This window comes from Lagenorhynchus albirostris, chromosome X, assembly GCF_949774975.1.
Source record: "Lagenorhynchus albirostris chromosome X, mLagAlb1.1, whole genome shotgun sequence".
NCBI classification, from domain to species: domain Eukaryota; kingdom Metazoa; phylum Chordata; class Mammalia; order Artiodactyla; family Delphinidae; genus Lagenorhynchus; species Lagenorhynchus albirostris.
In genome coordinates this window covers 2,729,428-2,752,521 of record NC_083116.1, presented here as the reverse complement: position 1 = coordinate 2,752,521, position 23,094 = coordinate 2,729,428, and positions in this window count along the sequence as shown.

The following is a 23,094-nucleotide window of genomic DNA, read 5'->3' as shown; positions in this document are numbered from 1 at the left end:
CAAAGGGCCTGGAGAAGATGGACTGTATCCTCTGAATCGGGTTGAGAAAATGCTGAATGATGAGACACCATGATTCCTGAATAGGAATGCAATGTTTTCCCATAAAGAGATATTTGAGGGCAAAACCAGTCCCATATAGGGGCCACAACATAAAGAAATCCAAGCCTAGTCTCCTGGTACAGAAGTCCCTACGTGGTCAGCAAACTATACTGATGATAGAATTATGCAATTTTGAGTTGCCTATATGCAAGGCTGTTTTATGAACTCTGGATTGGTGGAGGTTTACCCAGGACATGGGGTTAAGAAAACAGTGTAAAGAGGCACTTGCTTGTTACCTCTAAACCTTATGGCTTCTTTGAATTTGAGACACTGACCACTTGAAGGAAACCTAATTCTTACCCAGCACCATACTCTTTTACAGTCATATAGGTGGTTTAATTTTCAGGGGGCATAGAAGCATATGAAATGTTTTTCCTAAAGAAAGTTTATACAAGACACTAATATGTAAAACAGATACATGCTGAAGAGCTATTCTGGTAGATGAGAAGATGAAGAACAAAATCTTTCTAAATTGATCCTAACCACTCCACCCCACCCCCGCCCCAAGGCAGCCACTAGGTTCTATATTAGATTGTCTTCTTGAATCTGATACAGGCATAGAAAACTATGATACAGGAAAAGATGGATTTCTGACATGAGAAAATGTCCACATTATAGATAGAAATAGTCATAGTATTCGGCTGTATCACATAAATTTGCCAATTTGACAATTTTTCTTTCACAAAACAGCAATTTCTTATGCTCAATTTAATATGTGCTATGACATTCATGACTCATGAGCTGTACAAGAGTTGATGGCTATTTTACAGAAATCAACAGAAACAGTACAGTTAAGAAAACCATAGCATATGAGTAAGAAAATATGGTACATAAACAGACAATTCTGGGGCAAGAGAAACAGCTGTAGTATGGGCAATAACTCTCTGACATATGCTCAAACATCCACAGGGCTTTAGAAGACCCTAAGGTTGAAAATCACATGACAAAGGTTAATGCTCATATAATCATGATTGACAATTACTCTACAGGAACAAAGAGACTTGGTACAGGATATGAAGTCTAAATTGTAGAAATAATACATGGAATATAGGACAGAACTATGATGCATGCTTAAAAAACATGAGTGCCTGAGTAACAATCCTGGGTTTAGGAGAAGATGGCCATGCTGCATGAGCAAAGATACTCATAGTGTATGTTCAACTATGCTATTCTAGTATATAACTATGGCTTATGTTCAAATGATCATGGTAAACAAGGAGCAAATCTTCACACTAAGCATAGATGCCAATGACACAGAAACAAATGCCCATGATTTGGAAGGAGAAAACTATGATGCATAAGAAGACAACAATGTTATATAAACTCATGACTAAGATACATGTTCAAATAACCATTATGCATGAGAAGACATCCATTATATATAAAAGAGGTTAGACATAATACATGCCCTCCAACTACCATGACACTTGCTAGCAAACAATATTATTATTCATGTGAACACATTTATGATATAAAACCATTTGGCTATGATATATGTCAGAAAACCATAGCACATAAGCCTACTAACCACTGAACAAGAGAAGAGGGCCTTGGTACACATTTCATTAAGACATTGCACGTGATCAAAAGAATGCCACTAGACTGCTGTACAACAATGTGAATATACTTAACAACACTAAACTGTACAGTTAAAATGGTTGATTGTTTGTCATGTGGTTTTTTTTTTTACCAGAATTAATGTTTTTTTGTTTGTTTGCGGTACGCGGGCCTCTCACTGTTGTGGCCTCTCCCGTTGCAGAGCACAGGCTCCGGACACGCAGGCTCAGCGGCCATGGCTCACGGGCCCAGCCGCTCCACGGCATGTGGGATCTTCTTGGACCGGGGCACGAACCCGTGTCCCCTGCATCGGCAGGCGGACCCTCAACAACTGCGCCACCAGGGAAGCCCAGAATTAATGTTTTAATTAAAAAACAACATGCCACTGGAAGAGGCAGAGTCTTAGCAAGTTAGCAAATATCTATAAAACAGACCCAACCCTGATATATGTACAGAGAAATATGGCACATTAGAATATATTAGCATTAAATGAACATAAATCCATGTACATGCTCAGATGATCATCAAACAGTACAGAGAAGGACAGTAGAAGAGCAGACACTCAAAATTATTCTAACAACCTTGCTGAATTTTCAAGTGACCGTAGTGCATAAACCATGACACTTGAACAAAGAGCCTTCAAACATGATAATGCATCTATCTAGCTGGAGACAACTATGGTATATGCTTAAACAACCATGATGAATGTGAAGAAGTATTTGGTATATTAGTCCTTAACCACGATGTGTGCATACACAATGTGTGTATCATGGCAACCATGATACAAGAATTAAGTGACATGGTTTAGGGGTAGATGGCCATGCTAGACTGCCATGATGCAGGAACAGGAGCCATGGTCCAAGAGTAGGTTGACATGCTCAAATTTTTCCACTGGAGCTGAGAGGTAAGGTATAGATGCAAGTGACCATAATGAAGAATTGATATCTTTCAAGTAATGATGACCACGGTGAATAAATTGCTATTTATAACATAAACAAACAAATATAATACTACACATACCCATGATGAATATACTGAAAATTACAGCAAAGGAACATCATATAATGACATGAATATTCAAACAACTATGTTGCATGAGCAGAATGTAAAACCTAATACTAGTTTTAAAGTTAGTATAAAGAAGCCGGTGTACACTGTAAAAGTAGACAACCATGGTGTATGCTCATATAAGTACAGCAAATGAATAAACACCGATGACACATGAGCTTAAAACCAATGAGTGTATTCAGATAACCATGGTCACAATGGCAGATCCCTCTGGTAGGGGCAGATTGGCTATAATATAGGAGGTAACAACCCTTGTGCAGGCTCAGATAATCTTGGTATTAGAATGTATTATCTATGGTACAGGAACACACAATCATGACACATGCTCAAGTCACCATAATATGTAATTGCATAGCCAAAATAACAATGGTTACTCAATCAATTCACTCTGCTCAAGAACTAAAGGAAGGTACAAGGAACTAACCAGAGGGAAATCTCTATTAGCTGATAACTTACAAATTAATATCTCCATCCTAGATCTCTCCTGCAACCCATATCTGCACTTAGATGTCTGAGAAGCATCTTAAACCTAACACATTCAAATATCCACCTACACACACACACACACACACACACACACACACAGACCTGGTCCTCCTGCAGTCTTTCTCATTTCAGGTAATAGTAACCCCACCCTTCCATCTGCTCAGTAAAAACTCTGATGTCATTCTTGATTCCACTTTTACTCTCACACCCCACATTCAATCCATAAACAAGTCTCATGGGCATTCCATTAGAAAGGAAACATATCCAGAATAAAACCACTGGTCATCACCTCTGCTGATACTCTGGCTTGTCATCTCTTGCTGAGATCATTATAAAAGCCTCTTAACAGGTCTTGCTGCCTGTGCCCTTGCTCCCTTACAGTCTGTTCTTTAAACAGCAGACAGAGTGAAATTATAAAGTGTTAAGTCAGATCATGTCTCTCCTCTGTTCAAAACCATCCAATCGCTTCCCATTTCAAAAAGCCTTATTATGACCTACAAGAACCTACATGATCTTATCCCCAAATAGCTGGCTAACCTCTACTACCCTCCTCTCTTACTCACTCCATTTCAGCCATATTGCCTCCTTGCCACTCATTGGATAGGCCAGGCATGCTCCAGCTCTAGAGCCTTTGCATCTGCTATTGCCTCTACCTGGAATATTCTTCCATCCAATTTCCAGATAGTTTGTTCATTCCTTCACTTTAGGTTTTTATCCAAATATCACCTTTCTCATTGAGGCCTTCCCTGACCACCCTATCTAAAAATTCAATCCTTCTACACATCCCAGATACTTCCTATGCAGTTGCCTGCTCTATTTTCCCTTTTAGCACTTCTAGCATATATTTTATGTTTTTTGTTATCGTCTCTTTCCCCAGTAGAATATAAGCTCAATGGGGACAAGGAATTTTGCTTGGTTTATCCATAGATATATGTCCAATGCATAGAAAAGTGCTTGATAAATAATGCATACTTAATAAATAGCTAATGAATGTTATTTTGAAAAAGTCACATCCCTGAATGAGGTAAGATAGTATAAAGGATAGGGTGTAGGATGGGCTTTGGAACACACTAGATTAAGAGACTACTTGGAATTACCAAATATTAGTCATGTTAGGCTTTAAAGACCTCATTCTTTAACATAAAATGGGGGTAATAATACTCATCCTCTAAGAATTCTAAAGATTAAATAATATAACATACATAAAATGCCTGGCTAAAGACCTGTTACCAGGATGAGTCAGCTGTTATATCCTGTCCAAATATAAATTCATTTTATCACAAACATTTGAGCATCCACTTTGTACAAGGCACTGATACAGTACATTCTTCTATAAGAATTCCTAAAACTCCTTTACCTTAGTGCTTAGAAAGTACTAGATACCAACACTCTGCCCACCAACTCCCCTGCTTGGATGCTATGAGGCACTATCTGCCAGAACTTTACCTGAACAGAGGTATCCCAAGTGCTGCTACCCAGATACTATGAAGCCAAATCTGCCATTTCTTTGCCTCAATTTGTCACCAGAGTTTCATTTAAGGCCATCTAATTCTACCCAGCCTCAGGTCACTGTCACTATTAAACGTTTTGGAGTAAGAAAGATCCTAGTTCCAATCCTTGATTTACCACATAGAAATCTGACATTGGGTGAGTGATTTGACTCAATATTCTCATCTATAAAATGTTGATAATGGTACTACTGACACATAGGAGTGTTATAAGAATTAAATGGTGCAATTCATGTACAGAATTAAGCATTATGTTTGATATATAATAATCCTTGGTCACTGTAACCTACAAATAAATTCCTTGATCTCTTGCCCTCCAACAAGCCTCAGCTCCATCCTAATTTAGCCACTCACTCCCATGGTCATAGCCTAAATCTTGTCATTACCAATCTATGGTCTCAAATAACTATCTGATCATATATTTCCAACCCTTTTCATCCAGTACCTTTATACTGTCAACCCTTCTACCCTCCTATCTCTAATCCCTTGATCTTACCACCTTTAAATTTCCCATCATCACCTTGGTGTTCTTACTTTCTTATCCTACTTGGATTACATACATAGTACGTAATTAAAATCACTATAATCATTCTCTGCTGTGAACCCTCAACACACTTGCCTTTCCCTTACTCTGTTGTGACTGCCTGGAAAAAATATAAGCCCTGGTTAAATCCATCTCTTTGCCTGCAACTAAGCAGCTAAATATAGCTGGAGAAAAATCCATAATTATTCCTGACTGGTCTCTCCTTAAATTTTCCCCAACATACTTCAAATGTCCCATGATCCTTTTACATTTGCCAAACCAATTTACTCTCCCACTTTCTGAAACAACTATTTTTTACTTTCTTTTCTCTCCTTAATTCTCCAGTAGCTCTTCTCCCAGACTCTTAACAGATGGCTTTGCTTCTTATTTTCCAGGAAAAATAAAACAATCAGAAGATTTTATCCTCATAATATCAATTATTATAATCTACCTGAATCTCAGGCATATACTCTACCTTTCCCTTGTTACAAGAGGTGTCTAGTCTTATCTTATGCTATCCCTTGTACAAGTGCCCTGGATCCTATTCCCTGTCTCCTGCTCAAGGATTTTAATTCAGTGATTTTCTTCTCTCTCCCACACTTGTCATTTTTTCCCTATCTACTGGCTCATTTCCTGCAGCATAAAAAAATGATGTAATTATCATCCATGATCAAAAAAAAAAAGCAGCCCTCCCTTGACCTGACATCCCCCTCCACCTCTTTCCTAATTTCTCTGCTTCCATTTATCGTAATTCAGTTCAATAATTTTTGATATCACTATGTCAACTTCTTCACTTCTCATTTTCTGATTCCCCTTATACCAATCAAGTATTTTCACCTATCACTCCACCTAAACCACTCACTATTCATTCATTCAAAACTTATGAAGCACCATCTACTTACCAGGTTCTAGGTGCTGGGAGTACAGCAGTGAACAACACAGAGTAAAAGGGAATCAATGAAGTGAAAACGACACTAGACCAAGAACTCTTCTCTCTCACACACCTCACATCAAATCCACCCATACCCAAACCACATCTACACCTTGATTTCTCTCTTCTACACCATATATCCAAACTATCAGCTTATCCTGTTGACTTCAAAACAGATTCAGACTCTAACCACTTCTCACTACCTCCAATGCCCACAAGCTTATCTAAACCATCATCTCTCACCACCATGACTGCAGTGAATGGCCTCATAACTTGTCTTGCTCCTTCCTTTCCTGTCCCCTACAGTCCATTACCTGCACAGCAGCCAGAGTGAGTTTTTAAAAATATAAGTCTGATTATAACACTCCATTCTCAAATTTTTCCAGTGGATTTTCATTGGATCCAAAGTACTTGTCATGACCTATAAGGACCTACTTGATTTGACCACTGGCTACCTCTGAATCTCACCTCTTTCTACTTTCCCTCTCCACTACTCATATCAGGTTAAACTGATTTTCCTACTGTTCCTTGAAAGCATCCAGCATGCTCCTGCCTTAGGGGCTTTGCACTTGCTCTTCTCTGTCATAAATGCTCTTCTTCCATAAATCATTTTGGCTCACTCCTTTACTTTCTTTAGGATTCTAGTTCTGTGCCCCTGCTTCAGAGAAACTTTCCTCGATCACTGTTATCTAAAACTGCATGCTCCTTTCTCATCTCTCTCTATCCCCTTACCCAGTACCATTTTTCTTATAGAATATAGCACTACCTAAAATTACATCATATATTTACTTGTTTATTTTCTGTTTCCCCCACTAGGTATGTTTCATTAGAACAGAGACCTTATCTCTATTTCCAAGCCACAGAACAGTGCCTGGCATATGGTAGCTACTCAGTAAAATATTTGTTGGAAAAAAGAATGCTTTCTGCATTCATGCCCACACTATTCTAGGCATCCTTTCCTTCTCAGAGATATATTCTGAAGACTACCTTTCCCCCATGCCTTTCAATCCTTCATTTTATGGGAAACAAATGTTCCTGTGTCCTCAACCTCTTAACAGAAAAATCTCCCCTTCTCCCTGCTTTAAGTAAGTTGGGTTTACATCAAAGACATTACTTCATTAACTTTCCTCTGAAGTGTAGCATGTGCATAGTCCCACACATTATGCAACTGAGAGACAGGATCAGAATTATCTCATCTCTTTAATGCCACTTTGAAACTATTCTTCTCCTGTGTGCATACACTCCTTGTCATTTGAGGTTCGTGCCATCTATCTGTATCACCCTCTGCCCTCATTAGTCTTACACCAACCTCCTTATAGCCTCCCCACATTGATTCAAAAACAGTGCTCAACTCACACTTTTTATGTCGTTCCATCATCTTCAGTATTTCATTGTTGGTGTTGATAATGTATCTGTATATTCCACTTTATCAATCTATGCTCAGAGCCACATTCTCTTTATCTTATACATAATTGCTCCATAACTGCATCAAAAATCTTAAACTCCAGTATCTTTAATTTCTGTCTTTATTATGTTATTCTTCTAGTTTTTAAACTATTACTTCTACTCCACTTGCTCTTTGAAATTAGAGCTTCTGTCTATTGATCCTTCCATTATCTCCTATTCTCTTAGGCTTGCTTAGTGCTACTTCCTTTCATTTCAAGGCTGGAGCCAATAGTAAATCATTTGAATTACTCCTTCACCAGAACCTTGCATATACGACCTTCCACCGTATTTGCTCAGAAATACTTTCTTGGACCAATAAACCAAAACAAAAAAAAAAACCTGTGTTCTCTTAGACTGGTGAATGTTGCTGAAGAAAATTCCACGTCATGCAAAGCAGCCCCACAACAAATCAGTCTCCAAGGCCAGAACCATTCAATTCTTTGATTTGTCATAAATCAGCCCTCTCCACTACTCCTCTCAACTGTTTGCTCTAAACTTGTCATTCATCTCAAGTTGCCTATTCAAGGAAATGTACAACGTTCTTAAGAAAAAGTCAAGATGCTCAGGAAAGACAAAACATCCATAGCACATACTAACAGCGTTTCACCCATATCCCCTTGTATCTTTTTATCAGTTTCTTCTATACTGACTTTGCTGTGCCTTCTCTCCAAACCTGGGTAGCCCTTAAATGGTATTAACAGGTGCAGAGGTACAAATACTGCAGCTCCCTGATGGGGACAACGTTGAGGTGTGACCCACACTGTCTCCATGATACTTTGCTTGACATACTATCCTTGCTTGCCCTCCTTCCCTTCCTTGCCTTACTTTCCACTCCTCTGGTTTTTCATGGGATTACTTCCTAATAAACTACTTTCACATGAATCCTAATCTCAGAGTCTGTTTCTGTGGAACCGAACTTAAGACATCATCCCTGCCCCAACCTACAAAAAACATTCACTTTTATATTTACCCTTAATTTCTCTTCTATTCATTTCATAAAGCAAGGTTAACCTGTCCACTTTAAGGATAATCCATCAACCCAAGATCCTGATCTCATCAACTCCTTTTCCCTCCATCGACTCTCCTACTCACCTGTATCTTAGATCTCTCTTCTCTAATGACTCCTTTCTCTTAGACTGTAAACATAATCAAGTTTCTCCCATCTAAAAAAATATTCTATTGATATGCTCTTTTCTAGTTATCTTCTTTCCTTTCTTCATCAATCAAGTTTCTTGCATGAGTAATTTGTAATTGTTAAATCCACCTTATTTGTCTTCTATTCATTCTTTTAACAACTACATTCTGCTTTCTTCCCTGATCATTTCACTGAAACTATGTACTATGTCAGTGATCACCAGTAATGTTGGTACTAAAAATATAACCCACACTTAAGAGCACCAATTAGATTGAACTTCCTTTCTTTCTCTTTTTCTTTTCTTTTATTCTTTTTTTTTCTTTTTGATAGCACTGACCACAACTTCTTCCTCTAAAATTCCTTGGACTCCATGTTACCATCCTAGTTATAATACAACTTTGTTCATTTCTAGTCCATCTCCTTTGTAGGCTTCTATTTGGATACCTCTAAAATTTGGGGCTCCCTGGTTCTGAATTAGTACAATTCAAGATATGTCTTCTCAACTTCTCATTAGAAGAGATAGCAACAAGAACCAGTGAGGGGAGAGGAGTCTTATTGTCAAAAGTAATGGAAAACAGACAAAATTCAATGTCTTAAAAGGAAATTTAATGGTACACATTGCTGTTAAGAATGAATTAAGATAAACTACATGACACATGTTCCATCTTTTAAAACAGAATATATAGACCCAAAAGCTGTTAGGAAAGACAAGATAATGTCACACAAATACCATAACTTAGAAACCTAAAGGCTGAATTAGCTAAAAATGTATGTGGTGGTATAATGTATCTTGTACTGTAATGTTCTTTGAAGCATATACAGGTATAGATGCTATTCTTCCTCATCCCTACCAGTAGTGGCAACTCATAAGACTTTCTACTTTCAATAACACTACTTCAGGATACATAAAACAAGAACTTACAACTAAAAGATAAAGGAAAGATATTGCGTTGTTGAGGTAAATTAACATACTACTCAGTTTGCAACAGATTAAGCTGACAAAGATGAAGACAAATCAAACACCATAATTAATACAACTGACAAACATAAACTGACATTTCTACTCTAAATAACACATAATAGTACTTCTTTTCAAGCCCCATCTCAAGGAAAATTAAAAAACTAAAATTACAAAATAAAACTTTATTTTGGGGGGAATGAACCCAGAGTTCATTAAACCCAGAGTTCAGATAAATACATAAACCAACATTCTTCAACACCTTTAATTACACAAAACAGAATGAAGAATATCTCAAGAAAATAAAATAAAAACAATTGCCAGAGGAAAAGTTAGAGAAAAAAATAAAATTAAAAAAACAAGTTGTGGTTTTGACTATATCATACAGTAGGCAGGTATAAACCAAAACAAAAGTTTCCAATGATGGGGACTTTGACTACATACATACGGACAGACACACACACACACACACTCACTCACTCACTCACATGAGCTCAGATGCTCCAAGAGCCAAAATTTCAGAGTATCAATGAATCAGAAGTAAGTCTGTGTCTAATCTCCAACACTCAGGAGACTACAGGAGCGTTGCTTCAGTTTGAACTGAACATGGAGAAATAAAGACAGAAAGATTCTTCTCCCCAAAGGTTTTAAACCACAGGAAGCTTCTCTCTCAGGTTTGCAACCTAAATTCACATTAATGTTTCATTCAAGAAAACTCATCATGAATTTACTTTTACGTGGCTGCAAAATATGCACAAGGTGACCTACAAAAGCAAACATAAATATCTCTGGAAAATAATACATTCAAATTTGGTTTTCTGGAACCCCCACAAACAATATTTTCAGAGGCACTGATAGGTATAAAAGATAACCAAGAACACAAAAAGTCTACGAATTATGAAAAAGAAACAACAGAAACAATTAGAAGAGAAACTAAGCCCCACATACTGCATATTTTGAATTATCAGACACATATGATAAACAAACTATGACCTCCACATAAAAAGCTTAAAATATCTGCAGAGAACAGGATATTATGAACAATAAACTAGAAGACTTGAAAAAGAACCAAATACAACTTCTGTAAATAAAAAGACTTTGAAAAGTAAAGTGTGTATTTTATTAGGACATGCACTTAATATAGATAGAAACAGCTTGTATATCTTTTACATTAGAAGAGAAGGAAAACATAAAATTATTTAAGAAATATCAATCCAAATAAGGAAGAAATGAATGAAAAATAAACATAAACTAGGCAGTCTAAATAAAAAGCATAAATAAAAGCTAAATAAAAAGAAAATGATAGTTTTAAACTCAGATATTTATCTATCAGCAATTTTATTATATGTAAATGACCTAAAGACCCTAGTTCAAATATAAAGGATATCAGACTAGATTACAATAATAAAATTAATTAACTGCATGTTATTTATGAGTCATATCTAAAACACAAGAGAAATAAAAGTTGAAAGTAAAAACAAAAAGATATACTGTACAAATATTAACTATAATATTACTTTTAATATTCAGGAAATAATAACTTTTTTTTTGGACATGCCATGTGGCTTGCAGGATCATAGTTCCCCAACCAGGGATAAAACCCATGTCCCCTGCAGTGGAAGCACAGAGTCCTAACCACTGGACTGCCTGGGAATTCCAGGAAACAACTTTAATTCAAATGTTTTTCTAGATATAAAGAGGAAAACTCCATATAATAAAATATTCAACTTACCAAGAAGTAGAATAAAGGTCTAAGCACCTAATAACACAGCTTCAAAATGTGTAAAGCAAAAATTGACAGAACTACAAAGAAACATAGACATATCTATGATAATAATGGGAGACTTTACAATAGCCACTTCATAAACTGACAGATTAGACAGATTTTAAAAATCAGGACAGATATAGAAGGTTTGAACAAGATAAGTAAGAAAACTGACCAAGTAGAAATATAGAGAATATTGTACTCACTGGTGGCAAAAATAAACATTATACTTAATCTCACTAGATATATTTACAAAAATTTATAAGAATATAAAGCAAATCACAACAAATTTCAAATGACTGAAATAATATAGGATATATATAACTCATGGTAAAATAAAATACAAATTAGAACATCTTTAGGATATAATAGCAAAATCACTGTTCCTTAAAAAACTAAAAATAAAACTACCATACGATCCAGCAATCCCACTACTGGGCATATACCCTGAGAAAACCATAATTCAAAAAGAGTCATGTACCACAATGTTCATTGCAGCTCTATTTACAATAGCCAGGACATGGAAGCAACCTAAGTGTCCATTGACAGATGAATGGATAAAGAAGATGTGGCACATATATACAATGGAATATTACTCAGCCATAAAAAGAAATGACATTGAATTATTTGTAGTGAGGTGGATGGACCTAGAGTGTGTCATACAGAGTGAAGTAAGTCAGAAAGAGAAAAACAAATACCATATGCTAACACATATATATGGAATATAAAAAAAATGATCATGAAGAACCTAGGGGCAGGACGGGAATAAAGACACAGACCTACTAGAGAATGGACTTGAGGACATGGGGCGGGGGAAGGGTAAGCTGGGACAAAGTGAAAGAGTGCCATGGACATATATACACTACCAAATGTAAAACCGATAGCTAGTGGGAAGCAGCCGCATAGCACAGGGAGATCAGCTTGGTGCTTTGTGACCACCTAGAGTGGTGGGATAGGGAGGGTGGGAGGGAGACGCAAGAGGGAGGAGACGTGGGGATATATGTATATGTATAGCTGATTCACTTTGTTATAAAGCAGAAACTAACACACCATTGTAAAGCAGTTATACTTCAATAAAGATATTTAAAAAAAATAAAACTTATGGCAAGCAGTTCGCAGTACTTTAGGAAAAACATGTGGCCTTATATATGTATTTTAAAAAGAAAAAAAAAACAATTAGCTAAGCACATATCCCAATAACTTAGAAAATGAAGATCAAAATAAGCCCATGGAGAAGGAACATGCTAATAAAGACATGAGCATCAATTTTTAAAAAGGAAAATAACTTATAAAAGAGATGATTAAGAAAGCCAAAAGTTGATTCTTTGAAATAACTAACATTAGACAGATCATAAGAGTGTAGTTGAACAACTTTATGAGCAAATGTCTAAAAAATATACTAAAACCGAATCAAGAAGAAATTAGAGAAAATGAATAGTCCTATAAGCAGTAAAGAAATTGAAATAGTAGTCCAAAATCTACCCAAAAAGAAAACCCAGGGCCAGGATAGCTTTACCAGTAAGTTTTTCTGAGCATTCAAGAAAGAAATAATGTAAATTATTTGTAAATTCATCCACAAGATAATAAAAGATACAACATCCTTAATTCATGTCACTAAATTAGCATAACCTTAATACCAAAACCTTACAATGACAGCATGAGGAAAGAAAATTACTGGCAAAAATTCAGAAGAAACTTAGTAAATTATATCCAATATTTAAAATGAATAATACATCATGGTCAAATTGTTTTTATCCTAGGTATTCAAGGTTAGTTGAATATGAGAATATCTATTAATATAACTAATATAATCTACATCAACAGATTTTTTTAAGTTATACCAATATAAGTAAGAGTAAAAGGTAATTTATTTGATCTGATGAAAGGTATCTACAAAACAACCTATAGAAAGCAAAATACCCAAGGGATACATTATGAAAACCGTACCTTTGAGATCAGGAACGTGATTCAACTCCTATTCTACATTCTATTGAAAGTTTCAGGTAGTAGAGTAAAACAATAAGAAGAAAAGAGATAAAGTTTGGAAAAGAAGGAATAAAACTTTCATTACCTGGATATGATATGAATGTCTATTTAGAAAATCCTAGATAATCAACAGATAAATTATTAGAATTTGTAAGAGAGTTTATCAAGATAGTTAGATATAAAATTAATATCCAGAAATCAATAAAATTCTAAAGACAAATAATTATATACTGAATTTTAAAAATTATACATACAGTAGCATAAAATTAAGTACCTAGGTCTAGGAATAAATCTAACAAATGATGTACAAAGCCTCCACGTGATAGAAGTATAGAATTTTATTCAGAAATATAACTTTAAATACAGTATTTTCAAGATGTCAATACTGCTCAATTTATTTTTTGACTGATTAATTGGTCAGCCTTGACAAGCTTATTCTAAAATTTATATGGAAATACAAAGAACCAAGAATAGTTTTTTGAATTCTTGAAGAAGAATAAGATTAAAGGATTTGATCCACCGATAAGACGACTGCTTTTAAAAATTTTAATTGGGGTAGAAGTGTATTAATGCCAGGAAAAAAAAACAAAGGGAATTGAATGGAGAGTTCAAAAACAAATCCATGCATATATGAACACTTGATTTATGACTGAGTTAGCACTGAAGAATTGTCTGGTAAACACAGGATTTTCAATAAATTGTTGTAGGACAATTGGTTATTTTCATACCTTATACAACAATTAAATTAGAGTCTTACCCATAGCATACAAAAATTTATTACAGGTGGGTTGAAAACCTAAATATGAAAGCCCAAACTATAAAGACTACATAACAGAATGAACTTCACAAAGTTGGAGAAAGTATTTCTTAAACATATATAAAGCGCTAACCATGAAGGAAGCAATTGTTAGAGTATATTAAAATTCAAAATTCTGTTCATCAAAAGATGCAAGAAAAAGAGTAAAGAACAAGCATAGAATGGTATAGTCTTGTCACACACCACACATATATCTCTTAAAGAAACATTATTCAAAATATATGAAGAATTCCTACAACACAATAAGAAAAAGAGAGAAAATCCAATAGCAAAAATGGACAAAAGATTTGAAGAGGTACTTCACAAAAGAGGAACTCCAAATTGTCATTACCTTAAGAAAAGATGCTTAATTCATTAGTAATCATGGAAAGGAAAATTAGAGCCACAATAAGTTTTCATTACACCTTCATTGGTTGCCAAAAATTTTAAAGTCTCATAACACCAAGTTTGGCAAGGATATGAAGCAACAGGGATTTTCCTACACTGCTGATGGGAGTATAAAATGTTACAGCCTCCTTGGAGAGCAGTTTGGCATTAGATTGTAAAGTTGATGATACATATACCCATGATCCACCATTTCCACTGTTAGATGTATACCTTAAAAAACTTATGTGCAAATGCACTAGGATAATTGTAAATGTAAAAGAATTTTCATGGCAGCACTGTTCTAAAAAAAGAACTGGAAACAACCTGAGTGTCCACCTTAAAATAAAATGGATAAATCATGGTATATTCATACAATGGAGTACCATATAACAATGAAATAGAAAGAAGTACAATTACATGCATCAACTTGGATACATATCACAAACCTAATGTTAAGCAAACAGAGCAAGGAACACAGTATGGTTTTATTCATATAAAATTCAAAAAGAGGCTAAACTAAACTACATTTGGATATACATGATAAAGCTATAAAGAAAAACAAGTAAGATCCAGGATAGTCATTACTTCTGGTGGGGAAAGAAAAGGTTGAGATAAGAAATAGTTTCATTACAGGCTTCAGGAGTACCCACAATGTTGTAGATCTTGATTTGGATAGTGGTTGTACAGATGTGCACTTTATACTTATAATAATTATAATTATTCTTAAACGGTGTGTATCATTATATGATATTTCTATATATATATATTATATCTCATATTTTTAAAATTCAGAAAAATAAGTACTATGCCAGTTAAATGCTACAAATTTCAGAATGTTGATTATATTGATATATTTCTCTAAAAATTTAGTCTTAATATTGATTCAAGAAATGTAATTAAAGCAATGAGGCACCACTCCATCTATCAAATGAAAAAAAGATGTTTTTAAATGCTAAACAATTCGGTTGAAGATAGGACAAGACAGGAATCCTAGATATGTGTGTGTGTGTGTGTGTGTGTGTGTATCTGTTGATGAGAGCATAAAACTATGCAACCTTCCTTGAAAACAATCTGGCAGCATGAATAAAAAGCCTGTAAAAAAATATGCCCAAATGACCACAGTGCATGATGAAGAGGTACTACTGGAGTCTGAGCATTTGACTATGATACACAATCAAAAAGCCCTGCAACATGAGCTGACAGTCATTATATAGGAGGAACAATGATTCAAGAGATTCCATATGGCCCAAGTGCAGGCAGTAACTGATAGATGAAGGGATAGAGCAGATGTCACAAGTGCAGGCAGTAATTGATAGATGAAGGGATAGAACAGATGACAATGATGCACAAAGAGACCACGAATACCATATGATCACAACGCACCCTCGGACAACTCTGCAAAATGACCTTTTTGCCATGATATAGGTAGCTGGTATAGGAGTAGACATCAATGATGGAGGGAAAGAACACCTCAGTGCAGGATCTGAAAACAGCATGCATAAGCTAATGCATGGTCTAAGATATAGAAGATGGTATTCTTAGTACAGAATCTAACTCTAATAGTTCATGTTAAGAAAACTGTGATATTATATGGACTATGCACAGAAAAGCATCATGAATGATCAAAAACTTAAAGGAGCAGAGAAACATGGTTTAGAGCTTGTTCAACATGGATATGGTATAAGATAGAAAAACAACCTACAATACAGATACATGTATATGTATAACCGAATCTCTTTGCTGTACACCTGAAACTAACACAACATTGTTAACCAACTATACTCCAATATAAAATAAAAATTAAAGAACTACAATACAGGAAGAAATATCTGGAGGCAAAAGCACATGGAAATACTGTAAAGAGGAAAACAACACAATATATTTTGAAATAGCAATGGGGTTTGAACAAATATCACTGGTATTTGAGTTTCTAATGTACAATCAAATAACTTCAAAATACATGCTGAGAGCAAAAGGATATGATAGAGAAACTGACAGAAACAATGGGAAACTATAAAAAGGGGGTTCAAAATGAAATAAATTTGCTACATAAACTTATTTCTATAACATGGGAAATGGCAATCGCATTATAACAGTAGACATGATTATGTCATGTGCACTAGTAGTTTTCTGGTAGCATCTTTAGGATTCTCTATGTATAGTATCATGTCATCTGCAAACAATGACAGCTTTACTTCTTTTCCGATTTGGATTCCTTTTCTTTTTCTTCTCTGATTGCTGTGGCTAAAACTTCCAAAACTATGTTGAATAAGAGTGGTGAGAGTGGGCAACCTTGTCTTGTTCCTGATCTTAGTGGAAATGCTTTCAGTTTTTCACCATTGAGGATGATGTTGGCTGTGGGTCTGTCATATATGGCCTTTATTATGTTGAGGAAAGTTCCCTCTATGCCTACTTTCTGCAGGCTTTTTACCATAAATGGGTGTTGAATTTTGTCGAACACTTTCTCTGCATCTATTGAGATGATCATATGGTTTTTCTCCTTCAATTTGTTAATATGGTGTATCACATTGATTGATTTGCGTATATTGAATTGCGTATATTGATTTGCATATATTGCATTCCTGGGATAAACCCCACTTGATCATGGTGTATGATCCTTTTAATGTGCTGTTGGATTCTGTTTGCTAGTATTTTTTTGAGGATTTTGGCATCTATGTTCATCAGTGATATTGGCCTGTAATTTTCTTTCTTTGTGACATCTTTGTCTGGTTTTGATATCAGGGTGATGGTGGCCTCATAGAATGAGTTGGGGAGTGTTCCTCCCTCTGCTATATTTTGGAAGAGTTTGAGAAGGATAGGTTTTAGCTCTTCGCTAAATGTTTGATAGAATTCGCCTGTGAAGCATCTGGTCCTGGGCTTTTGTTTGTTGGAAGATTTTTAATCACAGTTTCAATTTCAGTGCTTGTGATTGATTGGTCTGTTCATGTTTTCTATTTCTTCCTGGTTCAGTCTCAGAAGGTTGTGCATTTCTAAGAATTTGTTCATTTCTTCCAGGTTGTCTATTTTATTGGCATAGAGTTGCTTGTAGTAATCTCATGATCGTTTGTATTTCTGCAGTGTCAGTTGTTACTTCTCCTTTTTCATTTCTAATTCTGTTGATTTGAGTCTTCTCCCTTTTTTTCTTGATGAGTCTGGCTAATGGTTTATCAATTTTGTTTATCTTCTCAAAGAACCAGCTTTTAGTTTTATTGATCTCTGCTATCATTTCCTTCATTTCTTTTTCATTTATTTCTGATCTGTTGTTTATGATTTCTTTCCTCCTGCTAACTTTGGGGTTTTCTTGTTCTTCTTTCTCTAATTGCTTTTGGTGCAAGGTTAGGTTGTTTATTTGAGATGTTTCCTGTTTCTTAAGGTAGGATTGTATTGCTATAAACTTCCGTCTTAGAACTGCTTTTGCTGCATCCCATAGGTTTTGGGTCATCGTGTCTCCATTGTCATATGCAGAAAACCATGGTATGTGAGCATAACAGATAACATGGTTAAGGCACACATAAGTATGTTATAAGAGCAGTTAGAAATGGTAGGTAGAGAAAGCCATAGAATAATACTTACTAACATGGTACAATATTTAGGAAATTATAAAATAAGATAACATGGAGTGGTCTAGGAGCACATGGCAATGACCCCATAAGTGACATCATGGCAAATGCTCAGACTACATTTGTGTGTTGTAAAGATACCGCCAGTGCTTAATCATTTGACTATAATGTAAACCAAGATAATCTCAGAACACAGCCTGTCGCTCAGGATAGAGAACAAAAGAAAACAGTACTAGTATAATAATAATGACAATGATAATGATAATAATAAATGTATACTTACTTAGTACTTACTGTATGCGAGCAACTGAGAACTTTACTTATAATAACTATTTTACTCTCACAACAAGCATATTATATTTACATATAGTAATTTTACTCTCATAACAATCATTATTTTAGGATTGAGGAAACTAAGGCAGAAAGATAGGAAGTGACTTGTACATCTAACCTCACTATATACATAAGTGGTGCTATGCTACCTCTGATGGACATGGTAGGAGACCAAAAAAGACACACACACAGCAAAGTAACTAATGGCTATATTGCTGATACACATAGCAAGCACTGTTGCATAAGTAGATACATAGCCCACTATCAAAAATCTGTGGTACATGAGCATCTACCATGGTAGTCAGAATATTTGACCACAAGGCATAATCCAGGAAACATGAGCTGATATCCAGGATGATGGAGATATAGGCAAACTCAATGCTGTCACAATTAATAAACTGTTATTCATGATACAGAAGATTATATTCTCAATTCAGAAGTAGACAATGACTTAATTTTCACAGAATCATAGTGTATGAGCATAAATCTGTAGTATAACCCAATACACTGTATATGAACATAAATTCCTTATGCATGTCCAGACTACCATGGAAAAATGAGCCAAAACCTATATGTAAGAGAAGACAGAATGGTACAAAGAAAACAATCACATAGTGGAAATTGCACAGATAGTCACAATATATGATCGAAAAGCACAATATGCGAAGGAATTACTTGGTCCAGGAGCAGATGGTAATGATGGGAGACACCATGATATATACTCAGATGACCACAATACAAAAAAAATTAAAGGTGTTTGAGTATTTGAACATGATACATACACACTAATATACCTTGAAATGTGAGGTATCAATTATGATACAGGTACAGGTAGAAATGGTACTGTCAATTATTATGCTATTCTTGCTAGGGGAGATGTAATGGATGAGTAATGAAGAATACAACACAGCAATGAATGGCTTTGTTGAAGTAGAGACACTATTGCAAAAGGAGAAATCAAGGCATCATGTTAAAAGGACAGCCACCCCCAGTAATTTAGCATGGGAATGAGATGCACAACTAATCTCAGAATGCAAGCTGACAATCACGATAAAGAACAAAGAGACATAGTAATTTAATATTATCAACAAATACTTAGCATTTATCACATGACGGGCACTAACCTAAGCATTTTACATTTAATTCTTTGAATCCTCACAACAACCCTATGAGGTAGGTATTATTATCATTATTTTGCAGTTGAGAAAACAGAGACAGACACAAAGGAGTGGAATGACTTGCTCAAAGACATCAAGCTTAAATGGCAAAGTGGGATTAAATACAAGCATTCTAACTTCAGAGTCAGCACTTTGCATATACACTGATGGCACCATGCTTCCTCAGATGAACGTGGTACAAGATTAAAAACACAGAGTACAGGAACAAATGGCTTTGGTCCAGAAGTAGACGGCAATGTAGCAAAAGTAGACACCGTAGCACATGCTCAAACATCCGTGGTGCATGAGCAGCCACCACAGGAGTCTGAGCATTTGACTACGATGCACACTCAGAAGGTCCTGCAACATGAGCTGACATCCAGCGTATAGGAGTAGATACTAAAGACGAAGGAGGAAGCAAACACATTGAAGTAACAAATAATCATGGTATACAAAATGATATTCATGGTACAGAAATTTCCATTCTTATTACAAAGCAGACAATGATGTGCATTTTCACACACATGATGAATGAATAGAAGACTGTAGTAAAATTTCAAACACAGTAAAATAGTAAAATGTATTATGCACATTCATACTACCATGGATAATGAGCCAACACCAATTTAGAGCCAAGAGACAAGGTAGAGTAAAAAATAACCATGAGTGGAAACATCACAGAGGGATATGGTACATGATCAAATCATCTCAATACACGAATGATTGTTTCCGAAGCAGATAGCAACAGAGAAATCATGGAACACGCTCAGATAACAACAGTTGATGAAAGCCATCAGTAGTGTTTGATCATTTGATCATGCTGTACGCAAGTAAACAAAAACACTACAATATGTCATAGTGGTCAAGACACAGGAGCTATGAGACAGGATATGGTACACAAACTTGTTTTCTGAGAAGAAAACCGTGTTGTACTGCTCATATCTGCTACTCAGTTAGGTATTGTGCCTTACAGAAAAAGTCATGGTAAGGAGTGAATAGCTTTGTCCATGAGTAGATGTCAGGTATGCCAAATGAAACCTGACACCAAGTATTTATATGACCATGTTGCATTAACAGCCACAACTAATATTTGAGCATTTGATTATGATGCTTACCTATACAACTCCATGACATGAATTGAAAATGAAGACACAAAAGCAGGTAGACATGCCACTATACTTCCTGAAATGGATATTGTTGGTAATATAAAAGACACAACACATTCCTTTAGTTTAGGAGCAGAAGGCAATGATGAAAGAGGTGAAGTCACAGTACATGCTTAAACAATCAGATGCATGAACAGCCACACTAGGAGGTTGAGCATTTGACTGTGATGCACACTCAGGCAAACCAATGGCATAAGATTAAAAGCTATCATTTTGGAATATACAGACAAGGTGCAGGAAAAGGCAGGAGTGATTGAAGAGTAGAGAGCCATGGAATAGGAGCAAATTACCATAAAACACATGGTGCACAAGACACCATTTGCCTGTTGAGCAGTAAGCAATGACAGTTCCTGCTCAGGAACCATGGAGTATGAGCAGACAAGCATGCTGCATGGTCAGACAAGCATGGTGCATGAGCAAAAACCTATAATACAAAAAAATGTGGATGTGATACAGGAACAAAAAGACATGTCATGGAATATGCTCAAATGGACTGGGCATATGAATAAAGGAAACATAATACCTGAATACATTTTCTTTAGGCCAGCAGTATATGGTAATAATGCTAGAGGGGGTAACATGGCACATGTAAGACAGTCATGGTACATGAAGAACTACCAACGTTTGAGCATTTTACTGTGATGTACACCCAGACATTCCAAGAAAATGAGCTGATAACAACAATATAGGGGCAGATGAACAAGTATATTAGAAAAGATAGTGATGATGGAAGAAAAGAAATGGTAGTGCAGGAGCTAATAGGACAGTGCAGATGGCAATGATTCAAAGGGAAACCCCATGGCATATGCTCATATCATGTTTTTGTAAAACACTATCACAAATATATGAGCAGTTTACCATGATGCACACCTAGAGAACCCCAGAATTTGAGCTGACATCATGATACAGAATCAAGGGACACAGTATTATCATCATTATCAGCACCACATATATCTTACTACATGATAGGCAGTATTTGAAATGTTTATGTATAATAACTCATATAATTCTCAAAATAATCTTATGAGGTGTTATTTTTATCATTTTGCAAGAATATGAAACATGGAGATGCAAACTGATATGTCCAAGATCTCACATCTTGTAAGTAGATAATTCAAGATCCAAATCCAGTCATTTTGGCTCCACTATCCATTCTCTTAAATAGTACAATAAATGACAATATTCTTTGATTCTTCTGATATACATTAAAAACAGAATAATGAATGGCTTTATTCCAGAAGCAGATGGCAATGTTGCAACAGTAGACACCATAGCACATGCTCAAACATCCGTGGTGCATAAGCAGCCACCAAGGAGTCTGAGCATTTGACCATGATGCACACACAGAAGATCCTGCAACATGAGCTCACACCCAAATTATAGGAGTAGACAGTGAAGACAAAGGAGAGAAAATTCATTGCAATAGCAAACCATGGTGCACAAACTAATATACATGGTACAAAGTATTCTTAGTACAAGAGCAGACTGATAGTGTATTATCACACAAGCATAGTATTTTAAGTGGAAATCTATAGTACAACTTCAAACATTATATGAACAGAAATCCATTATACATGTTTAGACTATCATGAAGGATGAGTCAATTCATATATGAAAGAGGGCACTGGTATGGTACACAAGGAAAGAACCACGGCGTGAAAAACTACTCAGATGACTGTTCTGAATTATCAGAATGTATGGCATTGGTCCAAGAGCAGATCACACCCACATGCCTATAGGACATAAGTTGTCAATTATGATACAGGTGCAGATGTACATGGTGTAGAAATAAGTCATGATATAATTCTTACTCAAATAGATATGGTATGTAATAAAAATCACGATACAAATAATGAATGACTTTGGTCTGGGAGATGACAATGGTACAAAAGGAGACTCAGATGGACATAATGCCTTATTTTAAATAATCATGGTGAATAACCAGAATTCCTATTTTATCCCATTATACACTCAAACTATGCCATTATATGAACTAACAGCTGTGATACATTTAGCAGACATGGTACAGGAGCAGACAGCAAATATGGAAGAAGCAATCATTGTGCAGGAGATAATGACCACAATCCAAGAGCTAACATCCATGTTATAGAAGTCGTCATTCCCTACACATAAGATCATGCTGCTTCTTTTTTACATACTCATGATGGATGAGCAACATCCATCTCATATATATGTGTGTGTGTGTGTGTGTGTGTGTGTGTGTGTATAAACA